This window comes from Triticum dicoccoides, chromosome 5A, assembly GCF_002162155.2.
Source record: "Triticum dicoccoides isolate Atlit2015 ecotype Zavitan chromosome 5A, WEW_v2.0, whole genome shotgun sequence".
Lineage (NCBI taxonomy): Eukaryota > Viridiplantae > Streptophyta > Magnoliopsida > Poales > Poaceae > Triticum > Triticum dicoccoides.
In genome coordinates, this window is record NC_041388.1 from 626,414,810 (window position 1) to 626,424,581 (window position 9,772).

Consider the following 9,772-nt stretch of genomic DNA (forward strand, 5'->3'; position numbering starts at 1 on the left):
TCCCACTATGGCCTAATAAGGCCCATATACTTCCCGGGGGGTTCCGATAACCTCCCAGTACTCCGGGATATACCCGAACTCACCCGGAACCATTCCGATGTCCAAACATAGGCTTTCAATATATCGATCTTTATGTCTTGACCATTACGAGACTCCTCGTCATGTCCGTGATCATATCTGGGACTCCGAACTACCTTCGGTACATCAAAACACATAAACTCATAATACCGATCGTCACCGAACGTTAAGCGTGCGGACCCTACGGGTTCGAGAACTATGTAGACATGACCGAGACTCATCTCCGATCAATAACCAATAGCGGAACCTGGATGCTCATATTGGTTCCTACATATTCTACGAAGATCTTTATCGGTCAAACCACATAACAACATACGTTGTTCCCTTTGTCATCGGTATGTTACTTGCCCGAGATTCGATCATCAGTATCTCAATACCTAGTTCAATCTCGTTACCGGCAAGTCTCTTTACTCGTTCCGTAATGCTACATCCCGTAACTAACTCATTAGTTACATTGCTTGCAAGGCTTATAGTGATGTGCATTACCGAGAGGGCCCAGAGATACCTCTCCGATACACGGAGTGACAAATCCTAATCTCGATCTATGCCAACTTAACAAACACCATCGGAGACACATGTAGAGCATCTTTAACCCAGTTACATTGTGACTTTGATAGCACACTAAGTGTTCCTTCGGTATTCGGGAGTTGCATAATCTCGTCATAGGAACATGTATAAGTTATGGAGAAAGCAATAGCAGTAAACTAAACGATCATCATGCTAAGCTATCGGATGGGTCAAGTCAATCATATAATTCTCTAATTATTTGACCCTGTTAATCAAACGACAACTCATGTCTATGGTTAGGAAACATAACTATCTTTGATTAACGAGCTAGTCAAGTAGAGGCATACTAGTGACACTTTGTTTATCTATGTATTCACACATGTACTAAGTTTCCGGTTAATACAATTCTAGCATGAATAATAAACATTTATCATGATACAAGGAAATATAAATAACAACTTTATTATTGCCTCTACGGAATATTTCCTTCAGTCTCCCACTTGCACTAGAGTCAATAATCTAGATTACATTGTAATGATTCTAACACCCATGGAGTCTTGGTGCTGGTCATGTTTTGCTCGTGAGAGAGGCTTAGTCAACGGGTCTGCAACATTCAGATCCGTATGTATCTTGCAAATCTCTATGTCTCCCTCCTTGACTTGATCGCGGATGGAATTGAAGCATCTCTTGATGTGCTTTGTTCTCTTGTGAAATCTGGATTCCTTTGCCAAGGCAATTGCACCAGTATTATCACAAAAGATTTTCATTGGACCCGATGCACTAGGTATTACACCTAGATCGGATATGAACTCCTTCATTCAGACTCCTTCATTTGCTGCTTCTGAAGCAGCTATGTACTCCGCTTCACACGTAGATTCCACGATGACGCTCTGCTTGGAACTACACCAACTGACAGCTCCACCATTCAATAAAAATATGTATCCGGTTTGTGACTTAGAGTCATCCGGATTAGTGTCAAAGCTTGCATTGACGTAATCGTTTACGACGAGCTCTTTGTCACCTCCATAAATGAGAAACATATCCTTAGTCTTTTTCAGGTATTTCAGGATGTTCTTGACCGCTGTCCAGTGATCCACTCCTGGATTACTTTGGCACCTCCCTGCTAAACTAATAGCATGGCACACATCAGGTCTGGTACATAGCATTGCATACATGATAGAACCTATGGCTGAAGCATAGGGAATGACTTTCATTTTTTCTCTATCTTCTGCAGTGGTCGGGCATTGAGTCTGACTCAACTTCACACCTTGTAACACAGGCAAGAACCCTTTCTTTGATTGATCCATTTTGAATTTTTTCAAAACTTTATCGAGGTATGTGCTTTGTGAAAGTCCAATTAAGCGTCTTGATCTATCTCTATAGATCTTGATGCCCAATATATAAGCAGCTTCACCGAGGTCTTTCATTGAACAATTCTTATTCAAGTATCCTTTTATGCTATCCAGAAATTTAGTATTATTTCCGATCAGCAATATGTCATCCACATATAATATCAGAAATCCTACAGAGCTCCCACTCACTTTCTTGTAAATACAGGCTTCTCCAAAAGTCTGTATAAAACCATATGCTTTGATCACACTATCAAAGCGTATATTCCAACTCCGAGAAGCTTGCACCAGTCCATAAATGGATCGTTGGATCTTGCACACTTTGTTACCACCTTTTGGATCGACAAAACCTTCTGGTTGCATCATATACAACTCTTCTTCAAGATATCCGTTAAGGAATGCAGTTTTGACATCCATTTGCCAAATTTCATAATCATAAAATGCAGCAATTGCTAACATAATTCAGACGGACTTAAGCATCGCTACGGGTGAGAAGGTCTCATCATAGTCAACTCCTTGAACTTGTCGAAAACCTTTTGCAACAAGTTGAGCTTTGTAGACAGTAACATTACCGTCAGCGTCAATCTTGTTCTTGAAGATCCATTTATTCTCTATGGCCTGCCGATCAACGGGCAAGTCAACCAAAGTCCACACTTTGTTCTCATACACGGATCCTGAGGGAGTCCTAGATTAGGGGGTCTCCGGACAGCCAGACTATCTCCATTGGCCGGACTGTTAGACTATGAAGATACAAGATTGAAGCCTTCGTCTCGTGTCCGGATGGGACTCTACTTGGCGTGGAAGGCAAGCTAGGAAATACGGATATGGATATCTCCTCCTTTGTAACCGACCTTGTGTAACCCTAACCCTCTCCGGTGTCTATATAAACCGAAGGGTTTTAGTCCGTAGGGGACAACAACCACAACATACAATCATACCATAGGCTAGCTTCTAGGGTTTAGCCTCTCTGATCTCGTGGTAGATCTACTCTTGTACTACCCATATCATCAATATTATCAAGCAGGACGTAGGGTTTTACCTCCATCAAGAGGGCCCGAACATGGGTAAAACATTGTGTCCCCTGCCTCCTGTTACCATCCGGCCTAGACGCACAGTTCGGGACCCCCTACCCGAGATCCGCTGGTTTTGACACCGACATTGCTGCTTTCATTGAGAGTTCCGCTGTGTCATCACCTTTAGGCCCGATGGCTCCTCCGATCATCAACAACGATGCGGTCCAGGGTGAGACCTTTCTCCCCAGACAGATCTTCGTGTTCGGCGGCTTTGCACTGCGGGCTAATTCGCTTGGCCATCTGGAGCAGATTAAAAGCTACGCCCCTGGCCATCAGGTTAGATTTGGAAGTCTGAACTACACGACCAACATCCGCGGAGACTTGATCTTCGACGGATTCGAGCCACAGCCGGGCGCGCCGCACTGTCACGATGGGTATGACCTAGCTCTGCCGCCGAACAGTACCTTAGAGGCTGCGCCCGCATCAGCTCCGACCCTTAGCTCGGAGCCAACTGCGCCAATCGAGGACGGGTGGCTAGACACCGCCTCAGGGGCTGCAGTCTCAATGGCGATCGAGCCGAACACCAGCCTAATCCTCTACGAAGCCTGTGACTCCAAGGTGCCGGACTCTTTTCCGGACTCCGAACCGACCGCGCCCCTGCCAATTGAATCCGATTGAGAGCCGATCATGGAATTCACCACCGCGGATATCTTTCAGGACTCGCCCTTCAGGGACATTCTGAATTCACTAAGGTCTCTCTCTTTGTCAGGAGAGCCCTGGCCGGACTATGGCCAACAGGATTGGGATGCGGACAACGAAGAAATTCGACGCCCACCCACCACCCACTTCGTAGCCACTGTCGATGATTTAACCGACATGCTCGACTTCGACTCCGAAGACATCGACGGTATGAACGACGATGTAGGAGACGAACATGAACCAGCGCCTATAGGGCACTAAAAAGCCAGCATGTCATATGACATATACATGGTGGATACACCCAAAGAAGGCAATGGCGACAAGATAGCGGAGGATGACCCCTCCAAGAAGCAACCCAAGCGCCGAAGTCAGCGGCGCCGCTCTAAGTCCCGCCAAAGCAAAAGTGGTGATACCGGCACAGGAGATAATAACACTCCGAATAGTGCCGAAGACAACAACAATCCCCTCCAGCAAGATTTAGAGCAGGAGGATGGAGGAGCCAGCTCTCCTGAGAGAGCGGCAGACGGAGAGGAGGAGGATGACAATTACATGCCCCCCCCTCCGAAGATGAGGCAAGCCTCGGCGATGATGAATTCGCCGTACCAGAGGATCTCGTCGAACAAGAGCGCTTCAAGCACCGGCTTATGGCCACGGCAAATAGCCTGAAGAAAAAGCAGCAGCAGCTTCAAGCTGATCAAGATCTGCTAGCTGATAGATGGACTGAAGTCCTTGCGGCCGAGGAATATAAACTCGAGCGCCCCTTCAAGAATTATCCAAAGTGCAGGTTACTACCCCGACTGGAGGAAGAAGCGTATGATACGACTGATCGGCCACCTCATGGCCGCGATAGAGAGGCATTCCAGCCAAAAGCTCAGCCTCCACCCCGACGCCATTCAAATAAAAAGGCATGGGGAGATACGCCAGACCTGCGAGACATATTGGAAGACAAAGTAAAGCATGCAAGATCGATCTACGGATCACGAGGGTGCACCACTGCAAGACAATAAATGTCACGCCGGATACAGTAAAAGCAAATCCGTCCGGGCCGAACACAGCGGGCAAGACCCATTCGGGCTGCGTCGTGATATAGCCCAATACAGAGGCGCCGCACACCCCTTATGCTTCACAGACGAAGTAATGGATCATCAATTTCCAGAGGGTTTCAAACCTGTAAATATTGAATCATACGACGGCACAACAGATCCCGCAGTATGGATCGAGGATTTCCTCCTCCACATCCACATGGCCCGCGGTGATGACTTACACGCCATCAAATACCTCCCACTAAAGCTCAAAGGACCAGCGCGACATTGGCTTAACAGCTTGCCAGCGGACTCCATTAGCTGTTGGGAAGATCTGGAAGCCGCGTTCCTCGACAACTTTCAGGGCACTTATGTGTGACCACCAGACGCCAATGACTTGAGCCACATAATTCAGCAGCCAGAAGAGTCGGCCAGGCAATTCTGGACTCGGTTCCTTACAAAGAAAAATCAAATCGCCGACTGTCCGGATGCAGAGGCCTTAGCGGCTTTCAAACACAACATCCATGACGAGTGGCTAGCCCGGCACCTTGGTCAGGAAAAGCCGAAATCTATGACAGCTCTCACGACGCTCATGACCCGCTTCTGTGCGGAAGAAGACAGTTGGCTGGCTCGCAGTAATAACATATCAAAGAACCATGGTACCTCCGATACCAAGGACGGCAATAGCAGGTCATGTCGCAACAAACATAAGCGCCGTATTAACAGTGAAAATACCAAGGATACGACAGTCAATTCCGGATTCAAAGGCTCTAAACCCGGTCAGTGGAAAAAGCCATTCAAACAAAGTACGCCGGGTCCGTCCAGCTTAGACCATATACTCGATCGCTCATGTCAAATACACGGCACCCCAGACAAACCAGCCAATCACACCAACAGGGATTGTTGGGTGTTCAAGCAGGCCGGCAAGTTAATTGCCGAAAACAAGGACAAGGGGCCGCATAGCGATGACGAGGAGGAGCCCCGACAGCCACACACCGGAGGGCAGAAGAGGTTTCCCCCGCAAGTGCGGATGGTGAACATGATATATGCAACCCACATCCCCAAGAGGAAGCGAAAGCGTGCGCTCAGGGACGTATATGCGTTGGAGCCAGTCGCCCCAAAGTTCAACCCTTGGTCCTCCTGTCCGATCACCTTCGATCGCAGGGACCATCCCACTAGTATCCGTCATGGCGGATTCGCCGCACTGGTCCTAGACCCAATCATTGACGGATTTCACCTCACTCGAGTCCTTATGGATGGCGGTAGCAGCCTGAACCTGCTTTATCAGGACACAGTGCGCAAAATGGGTATAGACCCCTCAAGGATCAAACCCAAAAAAACGACCTTTAAATGCGTCATTCCAGGTGTAGAGGCCCATTGCACAGGCTCAATTACACTGGAAGTGGTCTTCGGATCCCCGGATAACTTCCGAAGCAAAGAGTTAATCTTCGATATAGTCCCGTTCCGCAATGGTTATCACGCGCTGCTCGGGCGAACCGCATTTGCTAGATTCAATGCGGCACCGCATTATGCATACCTCAAGCTCAAGATGCTAGGACCTCGTGGAGTTATTACAGTCAATGGAAACCCAGAGCGCTCTCTCCGAATAGAGGAGCACACCGTGGCCCTCGCAGCAGAAGCGCAAAGCAGCCTCTCAAGGCAATCAACCAGTTCGGTGCTTCAAAGCCCGGACACCTTCAAGCGCGCTCGGAGCAATCGGCAAATAGACCGCCTGGCGCGATCTGAGCTCGCGTAGCAATACGGCGGCCACCCCAATCCCAGCCCAATGGCGAAACTCGTGCCGCGCGTACATAATTACACATTAAAAATACCATGGGCACAGGTGGGGAGGGGGCACAACTACGACACGCCCCAAGACGCGGCTTAAACCGCACTAGGGGCTTCCCCTTTGGTTATTTTTCTCCTTTTTTTAGGGCCTTAATCTCTGGAAGCACTGTCCGACAGCACTATTGCCGAACACATGATGCAGCAACCAAGGAGGCAGACAGCTACGTCATACCATGGAATTCACAGGTGGATTACAGTAACGAGCGAAATATTCGATTTAATATCATTCCTCAGCTTGCCCTTGGAAGGGACATAGTCCTACTCTTTGCTTATCACACTATCTGTATCACTCTGCTTTAACACAATTTTTTGAATAAACAATGCATGACATTACGACTATTATTGCATTCTGATTATATATATATCTATGTGTTCATTAATGACACCTTGCAACCGTACACTTTGGTACGGCCAATACACCAGGGGCTTACGTACCCCACAATACGGTGTGAAAAGTCCGAACACTTTCACAAGTACGGCACCCCAAACTTATAGCATTATATGCATCATCTCCGAATCATGTCTTTGGTCAAATGTTGGGTTTGCCCGGCTCCTATGTTTTGGTACCTTATGTTCCGCTCTATCGGCTAAGGTAGCGCTAGGAAAACTACTGCGATCGTGCCCCGGTTCTGCTGGGTTCAGCACCTCAGTAGAGAAAGCTAAAACTGACTGTCATGATAAGCGAGAGACTGGTCGCTGTTCGGCGAGATTTTCGAGTCCCTAAAGACTTATGCCGCTTAGAGCGAGGGACCGACCCTGTCCGGCTTAAAGGCGTTTATCGCGCCCCAAATCCGGCCTTCCGAATACCAGGGGCTTCACCGAAATTTAAAATTATAGAATTCTATGGCTAAGTGAGAGTGATAAAGCATTATTAGTCCGGTTGCCTTGTTCGCTGTGCTGAGCACCTCCCTCGAAGGACCCAAACATGGGAACAAGAGTGCTCAAGTTTATCCCGAACACCCCAGCACTCATGGCATGGGGGCAGAAGCCGAGGACTAGCCATCTCTCAGATTGGATAAACAGCCAAACAGAAGGTAATATTTTAAATTCAAACAAGCATTGCATAGCGCATATGAAACAAGTTTTCATAAATACAGGATAAAACGAGCAAGTCTCACTCAAATATTACATCTTTTGAACATCCATCCGCTATAAGATGGGCACCCGGCAGAACACCCTCATAGTACATCTTGGGGTGGCGGTGCTCCTTGCCCTCCGGCGGCCCCTCCTTGATCAGCTTCATGGCGTCTAGCTTGACCCACTGTAATTTCACACGGGCAAAAGCCCGGCATGCACCTTCAATGCAGACAGATCGCTTGACGACCTCCAGCCACGGGCAGGCATCCACAAGCCGCCTCACCAGGCCGAAGAAGCTGTTCGGAAGGGCGTCGCCAGACCACAGCCAGACTATAAAGCTCTTCATGGCCCGATCGGCCGCCTTATGTAGCTCGACCATCTGCTTCAGCTGTTCGCTCATTGGCACCGGGTGTTCGGCCTCAGCATACTGAGACCATAACAACTTCTCCGTTGAGCTTCCATCCTCGTCCTGGTAAAATTGTGCGGCATCAGACACGCTGCAGGGCAAATCTGCGAATGCTCCTAGAGAGCTCCGGATTCGGGTAAGTAATCAGTAATTTACTTTTACATGCTTGCTTTGCATATAGAAAGTCTTACCCGCCGCTATCTTCTTCATTGCGTCGATCTCCTGGAGGGCCTTTTGGGCTTCGGCCTTGGAACTTTTTGCGCTCCCGAGGGCCGCGGCAAGCTCAGACTCCCGCGTCTTTGAGTCAAGCTCCAACGCCTCGTGCTTCGCCACGAGAGCCTGGAGCTCTTGCTGCACCTCGCCTACCCGAGCCTCGTACTTCTCTCGCTCGGTGCGCTCCTTGGCTGCTTTATCTTCAGCCTTGGTTAGCGCTTGCTTCAGGGTTGCCACCTCGGTCGTGGCCCCTGGCAAATATACGATGATCCTGTCATTTTGCAATCGCGTCTTCTTTTATATATACATATCTATAGATAGGGTATTACTTACCCTTGTTCTCCTCGAGCTGCCTCTTGGCAAGGCCGAGCTCTTTCCTGGACCCCTCGAGGTCCTGCTTTAGTACGACGACCTCCGCAGTAAGTGCGGCGGACGCTAGCAGCGAAGCCTGCATACACATATTGACATACTTATATTAGACTCCTGCGATATTATTTGTTCCTCTGTTCGGCTTTTCTTTGTGAACACCGAACAAAGCATCAGGGGCTACTGTCTATGCGGTAATATTTTTCCTATATTTTAGAACACTTACCTAAAAGCCTGTTAGAAGGCTGGCACAGGCTTCAGTCAATCCGCTCTTGGCGGACTGAACCTTCTGGACCACCGCACTCACAACAGTACGGTGCTCCTCGTCGATGGAGGCGCTGCGAAGCGCTTCCAGCAGATTGTCCGGCGCCTCTGGATGGACAGAGGTCACCGGCACAAGCGTCTTGCCCCTCTTAGAAGGAGGCCGCCTGCCCAAGCCTGGAACCGCTGGAGGGTCTGGCGCGGTGTTCGGCTGAGGGCCGAACTCGGAGCTCTCAGGGGCCCCGTCCCCTCGGCTCCCGGAGTCCGGAAGGTCGCCTTGAGGCGCCTCCGGGACTGTCTCCCCTCGGTCTGGTGCCTCTTGAGACAGCACGTCGGCGTCGTCGGCAGGATGAGGGGAGGTGGCAGTCGGGACTAGATCGCTATCCATGTCCAACGAGCCCAGGGAGCCGTCATAATTATGTTCGGCGTTAGGGAAAGCAGTGCGACAAAGGAATGCTATGAGTTACTCTGGTATCCGAATACTTATGATCTCCCCGGGGGCTTGGCCCTGGGCAACCACTCGTCTTCGCCTTCGTCGGCGGTGGTGGAACTGTCCGGAAGGAGAGTCCTTCCCTTCTTGGACCCTTCGCCCCCCCAGTTGGGGCGGACTTCCTTTTCTTATCTCCCCCAACCAAGGGGGAGCATCTTCTTCTTCTTCCTCGTCTTCGGGGGAGGAGTGCGCCGCAGAGTCATCGGACGGTGAGTCCGACGATGCCTGGCGTCAGGAACTCTTTCGGGTTCCCTTGGCCTTCTTGGTCTTCTCCGGCACCGTATAAGGGGCCGGAGTCAGCATCTTCGCCAGAAGAGCGTCTGCTGGGCCTTCGGGCAAAGGAGCCAGAAAGTCGATCTGTTCGGCCGTCTCCTGCCAGTCCTGTCAAAGGTACAGGAGTTTAGATCCCGCATGGAGTCAATCTATAAAAACTAATTATCCTG